At 40.7% G+C, this 17402-nt stretch overlaps 1 protein-coding gene across 2 annotated transcripts in view; it reads left to right on the top strand.

Moving 5' to 3' along the window:
* Window positions 1-7900: 7900 nt before the first annotated feature.
* The window catches only part of BOC (BOC cell adhesion associated, oncogene regulated), an 84541-nt gene continuing 75039 nt past the window's right edge, over window positions 7901-17402 (top strand). For both annotated transcript variants that reach the window (XM_042456721.1, XM_042456720.1), the window contains exon 1: window positions 7901-8103. The gene's annotated coding sequence lies outside the window, so the exon portion shown is untranslated. The remainder of the gene's footprint in view (window positions 8104-17402) is intronic.

The following is a 17402-nucleotide window of genomic DNA, read 5'->3' as shown; positions in this document are numbered from 1 at the left end:
TTTATGTCAAAAGATGTCTAATTCCTCAATCCCTGCTCTAAAACACTTTTCTAATCTCCTCACTGACCAAACAAAGGTTTTATTTGTTTGTTTAATTCTAGAGAGAAACTCTCCCATTTCCTATGGATTATTGAACCAACAAATAGCCTTATGACAAAAGTAAACAAAGTTAAACCAGCTTCTAAAGTCTTTAAGCTGAGGGCTTCTTATTCACTCTAGTCTGAATGTGATCCCATGCTCCCTTATGGCAGTGGCAGTGACTTCTGATAATTTCCAAGGCCAGCTGCCTCACTCAGATTAGCTTGTCTTCAAGATGAAATAATCAAAAATCTCCTTAATCTTTTCATCATCAGTACGCTTTAGAGACACCAGAAAGTCAACCATATTTTTTTTTTAAAAAAAAAAATCTCAAGAAGAGTATTCTAACTTACATTGGATGCTTACTATCCTATAGTGAACAATCATTGTCCAAACCTTATTTTATTCTGTGTTCATGTGTTTACTGATGGCCCCCATTTCTGTTTTTGGTTTTTTGTGCATCGTTTAAAAATGAAGGACTCTAGAATTCTGCCTGTGAAATTTAGGATCTGAGTTTTAAGCAACAAAATCAACTAAGAGTGTTGGCATATAGACTTAAATTGTACATTTCCCCTTTGGACTTCTGCACTTGACTTGATGATGACTTGGGTGGCATTGTTAAAGAACAGTCTTGAAATCCAGATGAGAACCTAACTTTGTCAAAGTTTAGGAGCATTTCAATCTGGTTTGAGCACAGTTCTTTGTTTCCTCCCCACCCCCAAATATTTCATCTTCTGTTTATTTGTTCATTCAGAATTTAGATAGTGTGTGAGGATGAATAAATGCACCATTGCAGGATGCCTGAGAAAGCTCACTTGCATAACAGACTGAATGAGCAAAATTAACAGAGCCAGTTACCCACTGAGGATCTTATCGGGACACCACTGTTCAGTTTCTTTTCAGCCCCGTCTTTCATCTGGAATACTCCTATGCCCCCTGCCTTCAGCAGCACAATATCAAACAGCTGGAGTTTCAGCAACTCTAAGAATATGAAGTTTTGAAGTAACTGTGGTAGCAGAGAGCAGCCATCCTTCTTTGAGCACTGAGTTGAAAAATCTCAAAACTGTTTTTGTTAATCAGCCAGTGATGTTAAACAGATATTAACATTGGAAGGAAAAAAGCTTTTGTTAAAATCTTCATCAACCATCCCTTTTAAAATGTGAGAGTGGAGTATAAATTACAATCATAGGGCATACAAGGACAGCTCCAGGAAAATGAATGACTGTAGAATACAATAATCATGAAAATGAATACAGGTTGAATCTCTTTTATACGAAACACTTGGGACCAGAAGTGTTTTGCATTTTTTGGGGATCTTGGAATATTTGCATATACATAAGATAACTTGGAGATGAGACCCAAATTTAAACATGAAATTTTGTGTATGCCTGAAGGTAACCTTGTACAATATTTTAAATAATTTTGTACATGAAACAAAGTTTGTGTACACTAAACCATCAAAGAGCAAATGTGTCACACTATCTCAGCCACCCATAAAAAAGTTTTGGATTTTGGAGTATTTAAGGGTTTGGATAAGAGACACTCAACCTGTATTTTAAAAAGTATAGGAAAAAACAAGAGAAAGCAAACATTTTCTGGCCTACCGGAGTTCTAACCTTACAAGTCTAAAGTGATTTAATCTGTTCTGTATTAGTGAAGATTAGTTTTGAAATGTTACCGTTTCTCTTTTTGTTACTTTAGGAGAAATTATGCTTCATTCCCACTGCCAGTGGTAAGTTTTGACATGTCAGTCAGTACTCATAATAAAAAATCCCGATAGCCATACCCCCTAAGGAAAGTGCAAAAATGCAGGCAGCTGTGTTGATTTGTGTGTGTGTGTCCAAACTTAAACCCTGTGAGCCCTAGTTCTGCTACAACACTTTATATTGCTAAACATTGAAATAGTTGCCAGAGGTAGAGACAATGAAGCATTATCAGTATGATGGACTGGATGTGTAGATTTGTTGGCTTCACCTTCTATGATGTGTGGTCCAAAATAGTTCACATCCCACCCTTGCCTTTTAAGGCCATGTCTGCACAATCTTATTTTCAGATACATAAAAGCACACACAATGTTAAAATGCCTGCATGAAAGCTTAGACTTCTAGGCAACAGAGCTTAGATGGGCATAACAGCACTTTGGAATATAAACTATTATTTGAATAACTTATCCTGTTGTTCACATATGGAAGTATTTACCTCCAAAATGTAAATTGAACAAATGCCATATTTGTATACAAACTGTATTTATAAAGTGGTAAAATGTAAGAGCCATGTCAAGGTCATGTTATGCCATCCTTAGTGAGAAACACAATATCATTGGATATCAAACAAGATGCCACAGTTGGGACCATGAGCACCTGAACTAGTCAATGCTTTTGTGTCTTGATCATAGAAGAGGAAGGCCTACCAGTTATTCTTTGCTTCACATCAGTATTATGATTAATAAAGCTTCCTCCATGCCATTTCTCCCTGTCAACTGTTGAAGGCATGGGAATATCATTTAGAACTGGAGATGGAAAGAACATCAGGAATACAGGACAGATATGGATAAAACTTCTTTATTGAGAGGTTGCCGTATCTCACCATGTTTTGATATCATAACACTTTATTCACTGCAATTACCCTTCACTAGCTTGTTTTTGTTGTTGTTATTCACCCTCAAGTTGATCTCAACCCATGGCGACCCTGTAGATGAGGAATCTCTAAGATTCCCTGTCCCCCACTGCTGTGTTCAATTCCTGCAAATTCATACCTGTGATCTCTTTTATAGAGTCCATCCATCTAGCATGCAGTCTTCCTCTCTTTCTGCTTCACTCCACCTTTCCTAGCACTAGTGTTTTCTCCAATGAGTGTGCCTTCTCATGATGTGGTTAAAGTACGACTGCCTTAGTCTAGTCATCTTGGCTTCCAGAGAGATTTCTGGTTTGGTTCTAGTAGTATGGAAGAAATGGCATGCTGCAACATATGGGAGAAGGTGGAAAATGATAAATAATTTCCCAAGAACCAGAAGTAAGACAGTGCTTTCTTGTCAGATTCACAGCAGCAGGACTGGGAAGAAACTAGGTTGGGACCTACTCGTAAGTCTCTGTCTGCAGGGCAGGTGGTAACTGCTGTAGAAGCAGAGCAAGAAAAGGGTGTTGGAGGTCAGAGCTTTGTGTGCACCACAACCTTCCTTGTGTTCCCTAGGTTAGCCTCCTTCTTTCAGCTATAGTGAAGGATGCTGTCCTATCAAGAATATTGAAAGAAAAATTCAGTAACCTGTTCAGTTACCTTCTATGTGTGGAATGGAGCAGGGTGACCAGATGTCATAATTGCAGAAGAGGACAAGGCACCACAAAATGTAGGACATTCAAGAAAAAATGTAGGACATTATGAAATAAAAGCTAAAAACACTAAAATAAATATAAACCCATTTCATATGTTTTTTTTACAGCTATATTACATCTATTGTATTTTATTATGTACTTAGTTGAATTTTTCTGATGAACCTATCTTGATTAAAATGCCTTGTTGGCTTCCATGATACTTATAGAATTTTGAGCAAGACAAATGCTTAAAACTGTACTTTACTAGCAACGAATTCTTGACTGAATCTACATTTAAATTATTCTTTTCATTTGTCTGTCATGCTGAAATTAAGGAAAAAAACCTCTCAATATTTGCAATGTGTCCTCAAACAGCATATTGCTTATCATTTTTGTAGTTCTCCTCCCCCCCAAAAAACCCAAATGTGCCCCAGACTCCATGGGAAGGTTTTGTCTAGTACTGCTTCTAGGAATAAAGGAGTTTAGAAAGATCCATCCAATTCCTCTATTCACAGTGAGGATAGGCTGCCAATTTCTTGGAGAAGAACAACAAACATGGTTTTACTCAATGGGCTTTTTAGTCATGCTGAAAATGGAGGACATTCTGGAATTCTTCCTAGACAGAAGGTTGAAATGTGAGACATATCTTGGAAAAGGAGCACATCTGATCAACATGGGAATGGAAAGGAACTGTCTTTTCCTCAGGCAGTAAAATTTCTTGTGCTACTCTCAGCTGTGTGATTGTAAAATATCAGAAAGTTTCCCAATTGTTTCACAATAGCAGTAACATTACTTTTTTTCCACCTGAAGACTCCTCCAAACTGGCCAGAAAGTTCAGGATTTGGTAGAAGTTGTAATTTAATCTTTTCCCCTTTCCATTAAAAAAATGTCCATACCTTCTTCCACTCCTGGGTTTTTGTTTTTGTTTTGTTCATTTGTTTTGTGTGTCAGTTTGCTGTTGGAAAGGAACAATGGCATCATAGATTGAAATCATATTGGGATCTTATCTTATTATGACTGGAATTTAAATAAGATTGGGATTTGGCATCTACATGTGTTATTTACACTATACAGTTACATTATACATTATATCAGTTTGATGCCACTTTAAATAACTTGGCTACATCCTATGGAATCCCAGAATTTATTGTTTTATGAGGTACTTTAATGAGGCATTTCTTTGCCAGAACTGTAGTTTGGTGCCAGTGTGATTCCAGTCTGAACTCCAAGTGATTGTGATATACTGTATGAAGCCATAAATGGCTTGGGTCCTTAAAGCCATATATATATATATATATATGCCAGGAATTGAGGTCTACAGGATGGGCCTTTCTTTGTGTTTCACTAGTGGGAGAAATACAAAGTGGAAGGACAGGGGAAAGAACTTTCTCAGCTGTGGCACCACTGTGGGATGCCTTCCTCTCAAAGGCTGGACTAGTGCCAATGCCAGATTCACTTAGGTGCCAAGTAGAATCACAGCAGTTTGGGGACAAAATGCTTATGTCTCATCATAGGGCTTTCACGGTAAAAAAACATTCAGAATGTGTTTCCCAGTTTTTCCTTTTGTGCAGTACTAACAAGTGCTAGCTGTGATGCTTCTGCTGTTGTCTCTGGAAGATCTTCTATCAATGTCAGTCCCCAGGACTGCTGCTGCCCAGCAGCTGTTTAGTACATTTAGTCTGGCTCTTCATTATACCCTATCTGATGTGAGAGACTCGATTAGCAGTAGTGCTACTGTCAGCATAGTCACACAGGAGCATGCAATCCTACCACCACAAAAAGATTAGTGCCATGGTGGGGCTACCTTCCTATGCAAGTTAATTGCTTAGCAAAAATCACCTGACTCATGTCATTATTGTACTATACTAATTACTTGCATAACCAGTCCCTCTTGCTGGCATGTTTGCACCTTGCCTGATCCTGTTCTCCGCTTGCAGTTTGCCATAACGACACATTTAAATGCATAATAAACAAAGCGCTAGGAAGCCATGGGGCAAGCCTTGAAATCTACAGTAGTGACAAAAACTAGAGATCAGCCAATAGAATCCACAGAGACATGCCTCCAAATTCTAAATGGATGGCTGTATTATTTTGGGGAAAAGCCCACCATGTGTGTGTGTGTGTGTGTGTGTGTGTGTGTGTGTGTGTGTGTGTAGGTAAAGGAAGTACCTTCACATGAATGTCTAGTTGTAACCAACTGTAGGAGGCAGTGCTCATCTTCGTGACTAAGCCAGAGCCAACATTACCCAAGGACTGCTCTGGTTGTCATGTGGCCGGCATGACTGCACTGTACACTGTTGCCTTCCCACCAAAGTAGTAGCTATTTATCTACTTTCATTTGCATGCTTTTCAACTGCTAGGTTGGCAGAAGCTGGGACTAGTGATGGGCACTCACCCCATCATGCAGCACTTGGGCCTCAAACTGTCAACCTTCTGATCTTCAGCTCATCAGAACTGGCATCTTAAGCACAAAACCACCACATCCTGCACACACACACACAGAGTAGACCCTCCACATAAACTGGGTTGAGGACCCCTGTGAAAGTGGAAAAAACATAACTAAAAAACGTTTTTTTTACCTGACAGATCACCTTTCTAGGAATCCTTAGGTCCTCCAGGGCAACTCTCTGGTCAACATTTGCTAGAGGTTGACCATGGAATTGCATTGGCTAACCTAACAATACTTAGGGAAGTGTTCTCTCTATGAATCTTTAGATCCTCCAACATGACCTTTGGCAGAAGTTGACCACAGAGTTCCACTGGAGGAACCTAGAGATTCCTAGAGAAAACATATCAGCCAAATCTGTGAATAATCAAATCCACAAAAGCCAAATGTGGAGGGCTGACTGTACTTGCAATGGCCTTCTCCATGGCTACATAAAAATAAGTACAAAATTTATTGCAGCTGTGGTGCCACAACAAACTGCAGTTCCTAGAATTCCACGGCAGTAAAAGTGGTGTCAAACCAGGTTAGCTCTGCAGTATGGATGCAGTCTTTGACTCTGGAGACAGCGTTTGATTATCCACTTAGCCATGAAACCCACTGGGTGACCTTGGGGAAGTCACACCCTCTCAGCCTCAAGGGAAGAAGGCAAACATCTGAACAAACCTTGCCAAAAAAACCCCAGGAGACATTCACCTTAGGGTCGCCGTAGATTGGGAACGACTCAAAGGCACAAAACAACAAGGAGCCTGGATTTAAAATTTAATGGACTTTATCACTTGGAGGAAAACTGGAAGTTTAAATGAGGGTTATCCTGTGAAAATTACACAATTACTGTAATATTAAATGGCAATTAAGATTTTCAGATACAGCACGACAAAAGAGCCATTATCCCTGGAATAACCTGGGAGTAACCAGGCAATAAACAGCAAGAAAGCATTTTTTCCTGTCAATATGATTTGTGCTGTTTATTGCCTGGTTGTTCACAGGTCAGTGCCACTTTAATCACTTTTTAATGTGACATCATGTGAAAAGCTTTCTTAAAATTGTGTGATATTCCCAGTATAATGGCCATTTAATAGCAATGTCATGTGAAAATCTTAATTGCGAATGTGATTTTCACGGGATAATCTTTGTTTATACTTCCAGTTGTGCCTGTGTGCTAAAGTCCTACGTAAACATCTTTGTGTGTAGCTTTTTTGTGAGTTTTTTGGGCTATGTGGCCACGTTCTGGAAGAGTTTATTCCTGACGTTTCGCTAGCATCTGTGGCTGCTGTCTTCAGATAATGCTGGCCTGGAAGTGAGTGGGTTATACACACACACACACTGGGTGACCCTTGTATGTGTGTGTGTGTGTGTGTGTGTGTGTGTGTACACACACACACACACACACGCCCCACTCACTTCCAGGCCAGCATTCTCTGAAGATGCCAGCCACAGGTGCTGCCGAAAACTTCTCTGGAACATAGCCATGTAGCCCCCAAAACCTACAACCCCCCCCCCCAGAGATGCCGACCATGGATGCCTTTGGCTTTCCATCCCTTCTGAGTCTTGGCCACTTTTCTTTGGCCAGGTCCTCCATTTTTTTCAAGAATGCCCTCCATTTTGCGGTGAGGACATCTCACCTTACTTAAGGACCTCCACCTCCCAGAAGCCAAAAAGAGGGATGGAGAAGAGAAGGAGGCCTTCCCTTCTTCTTTCTTCTCCCCAAACTTTGCCAGCTCCCACTTTCCCCTCTTCTGTTTCTCTCAGGTTTGGGAGAAGGAGGAGGAGGAGGAGGAAAAGAAGGGGGAAAAGGAGGCGTTTTTCCAGGCCACCTTTTCTCAAAACCAAGGTCTTCCTTCCCTCCTTTTCCCTCCTTCAGGTGCCCAAGTGGGAAGCTGCTCCCCACAAACTCGGGGCTCCTTCTGGGGAGGAAAAGAAAGCAAGGGGGCTTGTGTCTCAGTCTGTGGGGACTTGGAGGCCTTCTTCTTCTCGGCCCCCTCCTCCTCCTCCTCTCTCAGCCCAGCCCCGGCTCCTCCTTTCCCTCCTCCTCTTCCTCCCAAAAAGGGAGGAAAGGGAGGCTCCGGCGGCGCCAGCCCAAAAGAAGAGGCTTCTTGGGAGAGTTCACTCACCCACCCCAAAGCCTGCTCCCTTCTGGAGGCTCTGGCTGCTGGGAGCCCCACTCCTTCCTGCTGCTGCTCTTCTTGAGGCTGCCCCAGAGCTCCCTTCTCTCCCCTCAGAGCCCCTTGATTCTTCCCCCCAAAAGAGCTCCACTCCTGCCTCTGACTTTGGGTGAGTTCCTCCGGCCTGGAACTCTCTCCAGCCTGGAGACTTTTGAGCCTCTTTGTTGCCCTGTGCCTTTCCCTCCTTCTTCTTTCCCCCTTCTTTCAGCATCCTCAGAGGGAGCCAAGCAGCCTCCCAGCTGGGGACAGACTCGGCCCCCCAAAGCAAAAAGTGCCCTTCTCTTCTCTTTCCAGAAGGTCCCTCCTTTCCCTTTTCTTTCTTTCTTTTTTTTGTACTGGGTTACAGTTGCAGAGGGAGAAATCCTTGGAGCACCTCAGAGGCTGTGTAACTTTGTGTGTGTGGTAAATTGGGAAAGGCTTTGAAGCAGGGAAGCTGGAGAGGATGCTTTTCTGAGGGAGGACCTCTCTCCCTTAGGAGCCTCTCTCCAACTTGAGGCATTTGGATTGCCCTTTTTATGCCCCAGGAAGCCCTGTCATAAATGGTTTAAACGGTTTTATAGATTTTATACATTTTAAAGATTTTAATGTTCTTGTTATGCTGTTAATTTGTATATTTAGTTTTTGGATTGGTGGGGATAAAGGGAAGGAGGGTTTTAATTGTGTGTTATTTTGTGGTGGCTGTCCTTGTTGCCATACACACACACACATTGCAAAATCAAAATAAAACAACAATAATAATAATAATAATAACTACAAATAAAAATTTTGGTTTCTTTTTGATGGAAATGGGGGGGGGTGAGGTGGGCAAAGGGAAAAGAGGCCTTATTTCCAAGCCTGGGTGTATTCCAAGCTCAGCTATTCAGAAGTCATTCAAAGCATCCAGAGTTGTGTAGCATCCTTGGCTCATGAGAGCTGTCTCTGCTTGGAGGAGCCATGGATGGGTTTGCTCTGAGTAAACAAAGTTTGCCTCTTCTGGTGCAGCTGCTCCTTCTCGCCTGCTTTTGTGGTCATCTTTAAAATAGATCTGGAGCAGTGGATGTTTTCTTCCCTTGAGCAACTTTTTAGAGTGGGATGGCCTTTATTGGTTTGCAAGGATCTGTTGAGAAAGGGATTGAGTGGTAAAGGTTGTTTACAATAGGCTCGTGTTATTATCATTATCATTATTATTATTTTAAAATGATATTTAACACTTGTTAATAAAACAAGGGGCTTCTTTAAGAGGAAAACCCTAGTCAAACACCAGCCTTAAGCATTATTAAAGATCTAAGGATTTATGTGGGAGATTTACCAACCTTTGTCTATGCAAATCTGGACTGAATGGTGGCCTGGGATGCTGGAAAAAATATTTTAAGGGTCTTTGCTTCCAAAATGTGTAAACAGAATGTAACCTATCAACATTTTTGAAAACGAAATGTATGTGTTTTTCGGAGTGAGTGGACAGAACAATACTGATAAAAACATGTACAAGTTCTAGGAGAACTGTGGTTCCTTTTCTTTGAATTTATCCTGACAACTGTAACTCCCCCCCCAAAAAATCCAACCCAAAAAAAAAACAACATTAGAGTTTCATGTGTGCTTTATTATCATTCTATCCTTACTATTTTTAAGAGTACAAACCTGTATTTAAATGCATTTAAAACTGTATACTTACTATTTGAAGAACAGGGATTACAGTATGGCATACAAAAATAAGCCAGGAAGAGTGAATTCGCATAGCTGGGACCTAAGTGCAGTTCACTTTTTCCCTTTTACTTTTCAAGTTTCACAAACAAATCGGAGTTCAGACTTCTTCATACAGAAGAAGAATAGAGCCTACCCTACAAGGTAGCTGTCTTGTGAAAAGGACCCAAGATATGTGTCAGGCATCCAGAAGGCTTCTACTTCTACTCTGTCTCTTAGTTTATGTAGTGGCACTGAAATGCTTGCCCTTAGCAGTTGGGTTCATACTACTGTATCTAGCCAGTGTTTTTAATATTGCAGCACTTTCTTAGCAATGGGTCCTCTTGCAGCTTTTTCACTGAGATGGAGAGATGAGGCTATTTGTGATTGGAACTGGCCTTTAGAGCATCCTTTCTTATTGAGCTATAAAAAAGACTCACAAAGTAGAGTAAGTATTTATTGGTCTGGCATCTGTTGGTGAAAGTGGCCATGTCTGTTGTGTAAAGCTCAGTGGTCTAAAGAAGAATTGTGCCAGTAGAAAGGATACCTCCTTAACAGATCCATGGTTTTGTAATTTCAAGTTTTTGTATTCCATTTCATTCTTTTCTTCCCATTACAAAAATTTCCATTGCATTATGAAAGTAGGCACCCTCACAGTTCCCACTCTAACATTGTGTGCACTCCTAACATTATCTGTTAGGTAGATAAGCTGCTCTACTAGCTTTAGAACACAAGATTTTTTCTTTTACTGCTTACTTTTAAGTTTTCAGTTAGTAGTTTGTTTCCAAGAGTGCATTTACACTTTAATGCAGTTTGGCACCACTTTAACTGCCACAGTTCCATCATACAGAATCCTGGAATTTTTAGTTTTGTGCCAGCACTCTGGCAGAGAAGGTTAAAACCTTGCAAAACTATAAACCCCAGGATTCCATAGGATGGAGCTGCAACACTTAGATGTGTCAAACTGCATTGTTATTACAGTGTAGATGCACCCCAGCTCAGTAATTCCAATGCAGAGTTTTGTGTGTTTCCTCAAGTGACCTTCCCCATGCTGGCACCTTCTAGATGTGTCTTACTACATTTCCCTTAATGGATAGTCAAAGTAGGTTAGGGATAATGGGGATTGTAGTATAACACATTGGTGTTGAGACTCCTACTGCTTTTTCCATGAATTATATAAGAGAAGAATAGACATTGGACATTCTGAAGTGGGAGCAGAATGCATTCCTAAGTACAAAGCTCAAGACTTGGAGTTTATTCCTTGTTGAAATCGACTCCTTCTGTGGTTCTTTCCCATCTACCAATCAGTGTCAGAATATATCTAATTCATGAATGCAAATCATTACAGTATCTCTGACAACTTGGAATAATAAATAAAAGCAACTGCTGTTGTGATAAGGACAAGCTGTCAGAGCAGTTGCTCCTGTTGGCATACAGGAATAAGACTGAGATGTAGGAAAGGTAGGCATACTAAAAGGTTCAGTCCATTTTCAGATTGATTTATACCTGTGTTTAATTATGAGGAAAAAAGAGTAACCAAAACTTTCTTTATTCAGGCTGAAAGAGGAAGCAGACATAACCCATATACTTAAAACCCTCTCTACCTTTATAGCTTAAGGGCTGGCTTGTGGTGAGTAGCTAAAGGTCACACTGGTAATTGCTATATCAAGAGAGAGGACAGGGGAACTACTGTTGGTACAGGAGGCTGGCGTACCAAAAGCATATTACATTGGCATGTTACTGTTCAGAAGTTGTTGCAGTGATCTTAGAATCATAAGAAGTCAGTGAAGTTAGTGAGCATCAGGTATGCCTCTGGAAGGCGTAATTGGAGAATCTAGTCTGAAAACTTTAATGACTAGTCTTTCCCAGTGAGCTTTCTTTCTTAATACTGAATTGCAGGCTTCATAGATCTCTCAAGGGAACCTTATTAGTCTTTTGCAAGACATTGGACTGAACTTTGTAAAGATGGAGAGGCATTTTTTCTAGAAATCTAGAGCATGACCTAGTTTTATAGCATAGAACTACTATACATAGAAACTGAGTTCACATCCTAGGTTGCAGGCATCTGAGAATGGTGTTAAGAAAGTCAGTTCTGCATACTGTATAACAATATGGATATAAATATTTCATCAAAAACTTATTAATCTTGTTGTAGAGTGATAGACTCCTCTTACATACACCTCAGATTAATCACTTGGATATCCATGGCGTTGTTGTTGTTGTTGTTGGTTGTTTCACTTATATTCTACCATTTCCCCAAAACAAGGGTTCAAGGTAGCTTACAAAAATGAAAAAAATAAATAAAATAAAAGTTCATACACACAATCTAAGTAAAAACATAGAACATTTTGGTAAACTGCAATTCAACTGTCTATAGAAATAAAGTCACAAAAAACAAATCCATTAAAAGGATAAAAGAATTAATAGAACTGGAGCGTGTCCAAAGGAGGGCGACTAAAATGGTGAAAGGTCTGGAAACCTTGCCCTATGAGGAACGACTCAGGGAGCTGGGGATGTTTAGCCTGGAGAAGAGAAGGTTAAGAGGTGATATGATAGCCCTATTTAAATACTTGAAGGGATGTCATATTGAGGAGGGAGCAAACTTGTTTTCTGCTGCTCCAGAGACTAGGACCCGGAGCAATGGATGCAAGCTACAGGAAAAGAGATTCCACCTCAACATTAGGAGGAATTTCCTGACAGTAAGGGCTGTTCCACAGTGGAACACACTTCCTCGGAGTGTAGTGGAGTCTCCCTCCTTGGAGGTCTTCAAACAGAGGCTGGATGGCCATCTGTCGACGATGCTTTGATCTGGATTTCCTGCATGGCAGGGGGTTGGACTGGATGGCCCTTGCGGTCTCTTCCAACTCTATGATTCTATTCTATTCTATGAGCATACTATTACAGTTGGCCCTCCTTATCCACGGATTTTTTTTATCCATGGATTCAAGCATCCATGGCTTAAAAATATTTAAAAAACTATAAATTCCAAGTAGCAAACCTTGATTTTGCCATTTTATATAGGGGACACCATTTTGCTATGCCACTATATTTATTGGGACTTGAGCATCCACTGATTTTGCTATCCCCAGGGGGTCCTAGAGCCAAACCCCAGAGGATAAAAGGAACCCACTGTAAAAGCCTTTTGCAGTCAATTCTTGAAATCCTGTCATATTAAAAAAAGTTTTTATTTAGGAAAGGACAGCAAGAAGGGAGTCATCCTGGCCTCCCAGGGAAGGAGTTTGAAAATTTTGGAGCGGCCACTGAGAAGGCCTTCTCCCATGTTCCCAACAGACAAATATGTGAAAGTAGTGGGAAACAACATTCAAAGCTCCGAATAGATTAATTAATGCCTGAAACATAAACACTTAAGTCTACCATTTAATCTGTATCATGAATGTGTTGTATATAGCTGTACAGGTTGAGAACTCTATTTCAAAAATCCCATATCTGCCAAAAAAACAAACTTTTTGCTCTGCCTTCAAGATGGTGGCTGCAGCACTCTTACTGATTCATCACTCAGATCCTCAGTCTCTCTCCAGCTTTGTCTCTCATACAATCATAAAATAATAGAGTTGGAAGAGACCGCAAGGGCCATCCAGTCCAACTGCCTGCCATGCAGGAAATCCAAATCAAAGCATCCCTGACACATGGCCATCCAGCCTCTGTTGAAAGATCTCCAAGGAGGGAAATTCCACTACACTCCGAGGGAGTGTACACAATGCAAGTAGTAATGTGCATCAATCCTGCTATGCATCAGTTTCAGTGCACATTAATCTTTCTGCTGGCTCCCATGTATAATAACATTTTAATAAATTGAGGTGCGAGGCTAGGGAGAGACACAAGGCTGGAGAGAGATGGACAAGCAGGATAGTGCCACAGCTGCCTCCTTGAAGGTGGAAGCAGTTGGCTGGAGGCAAAAAGATGTGACGCTGGAGAGAGGCTGAGGAACTGTGAAATGGCAGAAATCCAAGCATAGTGCTTGGCACAAATCCATACATCTTGTCATTTCATAGATCCTCGTGCTTCTCTCCAGCCTTGCCACTCAAATACGATGTACTGTGTTACTTGTGTATTCCAAAACTGGGAAAAAAAATCCTGACTCTGAAAAGCTTCTGGTCCCAAGCACTTTGGCTAATTTGGGATACTCAACCTGTATTTATATATCTGACAAGCTGCTTTGTATATGAGCCTTCCCAGGCTCTTTGTGGAAAGCCTTTCCTTTGGTTCCACTGTTATGAGTCTTATTTAATTGGCTGACAACAGAAGACCAATGAACAGTTATTCCTGATAGGTGGAGATGAACAGATGGGAGGATCCTGAGATAGTATAAAAGCCCCTTGGGCAGATAGGACAGTAAGCAGTTTGCCAATGGTTCCATTGCTGCTTATACATCTTTATATAAACAGCTGCCTACTATACTCATCCTAAGAGAACCTAAAATAGCCTTGGTTCCATATTGGGAGAGAGGCAAGTTGAAAATAAGTAGGTGAAAGAAATTTGTCCTGTCATATGCTGCTACTGGGATTTGAGAAGTATATCTGGGACTTCATGCTTGCAAATGGTCCCTACTAGTGGATTTATTGCTGCTCTACATTCCAAGTATCAGTTACTGAGATACCAACAGAACCTTGTAAGATGTACCGCTTACTCACATATAACCATGATCCTATCCACTATATGCAGCCTCATGTATTATGAAAGAAAAAACTATAATAATTCTGAAGATGTCTACATTTCAGAAGTCATAGCATTATCCCATACTGCATTCTCAAGCACTTTCCCCTTACCTTTCTTACTTTTGTTTAATCTGACAGTCTGAAGAATCTTCTAAAGCATCCAGACTACTTGTAACTTTTTAGTAATAGTATAGTAACAGTAATTGTTTAATTTATATCTCACCTTGTTTCTAAGTATAGAGACCTAAAATAGATTTCAAAATGAACACAACACTACAGTAAGTTATAATATCAGTGTGCCATTGAGCACATTATCATATTTAAACAAGAACTCAATTGGAACCATTTTGAAACAGTCAGAAATGAGTACAAGGCACACAAGAAGAAAACTAAATCCCTAGATTCCATAGGATAGTACTTTGGCAGTTGAAGTGGAATCATAGTTCCATAATTGTGTAGTGTGAAAGGGTCTCTGGGGTGGAATATAATACTGCATTTAACATACAGTTGTTACAAAATGCAGATCACATAGGTGAGAGAGCAAGTGTGAGAATGATAACTATCGGGCTCATAACAGTCACACAAAAAATATTAACCTTTCCTGCCATGCTCTGTTGTGGAATCTTTCCTCTGAAGGCATTATTTGCATTGGGAGGATATCATTGCATCTCAGGTGCCTAGTAGAGTCGGCTCTTCATATCCATGGGGGTTCACTTCTGTGCACTCACCCCCAGAAAGGAAATTCCAGGGACCTTAAAGAGTCCTGCTGTCCTCAATGGATGTGCCCACTAGAAGGACACCCCTACAGCAACAGGTCCAGAGGGAGTCAAGTAGGGTGGGGAGCAAGAACAGAGCCCCTTTCTCAGATTTCTCTTCTTCATCTGCAGCCATCCTTTTCCCTCTCAGACCAAAGCCACCATCCTGATCCAGAAGCTGAGATCCCCCCCCCCCCACCCAATATTGCTTGTCAAACCAGTCTACTGCTGGCAGACAGTTGAGAGGTCTTTCCCAAAAGGCTTTTTTCACCAGGGCCTGAGCTTGTTCTCTGTGGCCCAGTTTCAGAGTACACTTGGATGGGATTATGATACTGTACAAGGGTGTTTTCAGATGTATATCAGTGCATCTCAAAATCTGCTGTGGAACCATAATTAGCACAGTTCAGGCATACTCTTCTCCAGGCTGAGCAGCATGGGTACCTTTGCATAACACTGATTGGCTGACCTTAGTGTCAATTATGATGCCATCTGTGTTGCCATTGTGGCACCATTTTGCTCCCTTCTTGAAGCAGAATTTTAAAGATAAAAAGTATAATAGGAAGAAAACACAAAGTACCATATAGATGTTTCAGAAAAGAAAAGAAGAAGTGGTCAGTTCTCCTGAAGCAGAGGGGCAGAGGGCAACAATTTGCATTCTGTTTGGAAGATATATGCTTAACTTTTGAGTTGCAAAGACAGAGCTCACAGTACAGCAAGAAAAAGAAAAGAAAGGTTTTGCACCTCCTTTTGGTTGTTCACATGTCTATGCACAGCTGGAGACCTCAGTGGCAACATATACCTTTCTTCTTAAATTTGTGTCAGAATTCTTAAGATGTGGTGCTCAGCAAATTAATTATGTTATTTAGAGAATGTCTTGCCAATGCCAAATTCCCCACATCTTTGATAAAGGTAACACACAAAGCTGATATGTACATTGCAGGACTTCCTTCCATCTCAGATATATCAACCATTATTCACTTTTTGAATGTTTTGAGGCCCAGTACTGTATTGCACTCCATTTGCAGCCTCACCAGGTGTGGATATCCAGTTTCTCCATATGCACAATGCAGCAACCATCCTCCAGAGTGCAACATGGTACATGTTTTTTGTGAGCACAGAATCATAAAATTGGAAAAGGAGTACAAGAGGCCTCTAACTAACCTCTTGCCGTGCAGGAATTACTTCATGCTAAATAAAACATTCCAGAGAAGTGGCCATCTAATACCTGTTTAAAAACCTATAGTGAATCATGGGGTTTCACTGGTCCATTATTTTCTGAGGTAGGCTGTTCCACTGTTGAATAGCTCTTACTTCCACCAAGTTTTTCCTAATGCTTAATCGGAATATTTTCATGCAAGTCGAAGCCATTAATGTACTTTATGTCCTATTCTCTTAAACAGCAGAAACAAACCCATTGCATCATCTATGTGACAGCGCTTCTGATAGTTAAAGACAGCTGTCATATGGCTCATTCTTATTTTATCCAGTTAAACATTCTCAATTTTCTCATAGGATTTGGTTTCCAGATCTTTTGCCAACTTGGTCACCAACTCCCCCCCACCCTGAACACCTTCCACCTTGTCAATATTATGATATACAACTGCTTCAAGAGTCTGCTTTGTGACTTCTGGTGACCTTCTAAACACTATTTGGACTTTATATTTTGAACAGTAAGGCCTTAAATATGTTGTAAACTTTATCATCCTTCTTTCCCATATAAGACTGGCTTTCATAAGGAATTCAAAGATGCACAGCTTCTGTGAGGAGGCTCAGATAGAGGCATTCTCAGTGATGCTGTCAGTGGGATGTATCTAGGCTCCAAATCTGACTGTTTTCCCATTTATATGCAAGAATATTTCTGTTAGGCTTTTTCTCAGTGGATAGGCCAGGGGTGAGCAACATTCTGGGAATGGAGAGGGCGCTCCAGACCCCTATATCCTACCAGTAGCTTCACCATGACGTTGCAGTGTAGAATTCTGGTAGCAGCAGTGGTAAAGCTAGCATTTTTGTTTGAAACAATATGCACAGGCCCTTGTTTCCATACAAGGCTTCCAGGAACACAGTTGTGCTTTAAAATAATAATGATGATAGTGGTTGTTGTTTGTTTATATATTACCTGCCTATCATTATGGACTGAAGTGGCATGGTCTCCACATTTCAAAGAAAATTGCAGTTTTTTTTCTTTTGCTATAACTTTGTTGTTGTGTGTCTTCACGTGGTTTCTGACTTACGCCGACCCTATCATGAGGTTTTCTTGGAAGACTTCTTCACAGAGGCTTTCCCATTGCCATCTGAAGCAGAGAGTGTGTGACTTGCCC

The sequence above is a fragment of the Sceloporus undulatus genome, chromosome 3 (assembly GCF_019175285.1).
Source record: "Sceloporus undulatus isolate JIND9_A2432 ecotype Alabama chromosome 3, SceUnd_v1.1, whole genome shotgun sequence".
Lineage (NCBI taxonomy): Eukaryota > Metazoa > Chordata > Lepidosauria > Squamata > Phrynosomatidae > Sceloporus > Sceloporus undulatus.
Note: the sequence above shows the minus strand (reverse complement) of the source record. Positions and strands in the feature narration are given on the sequence as shown.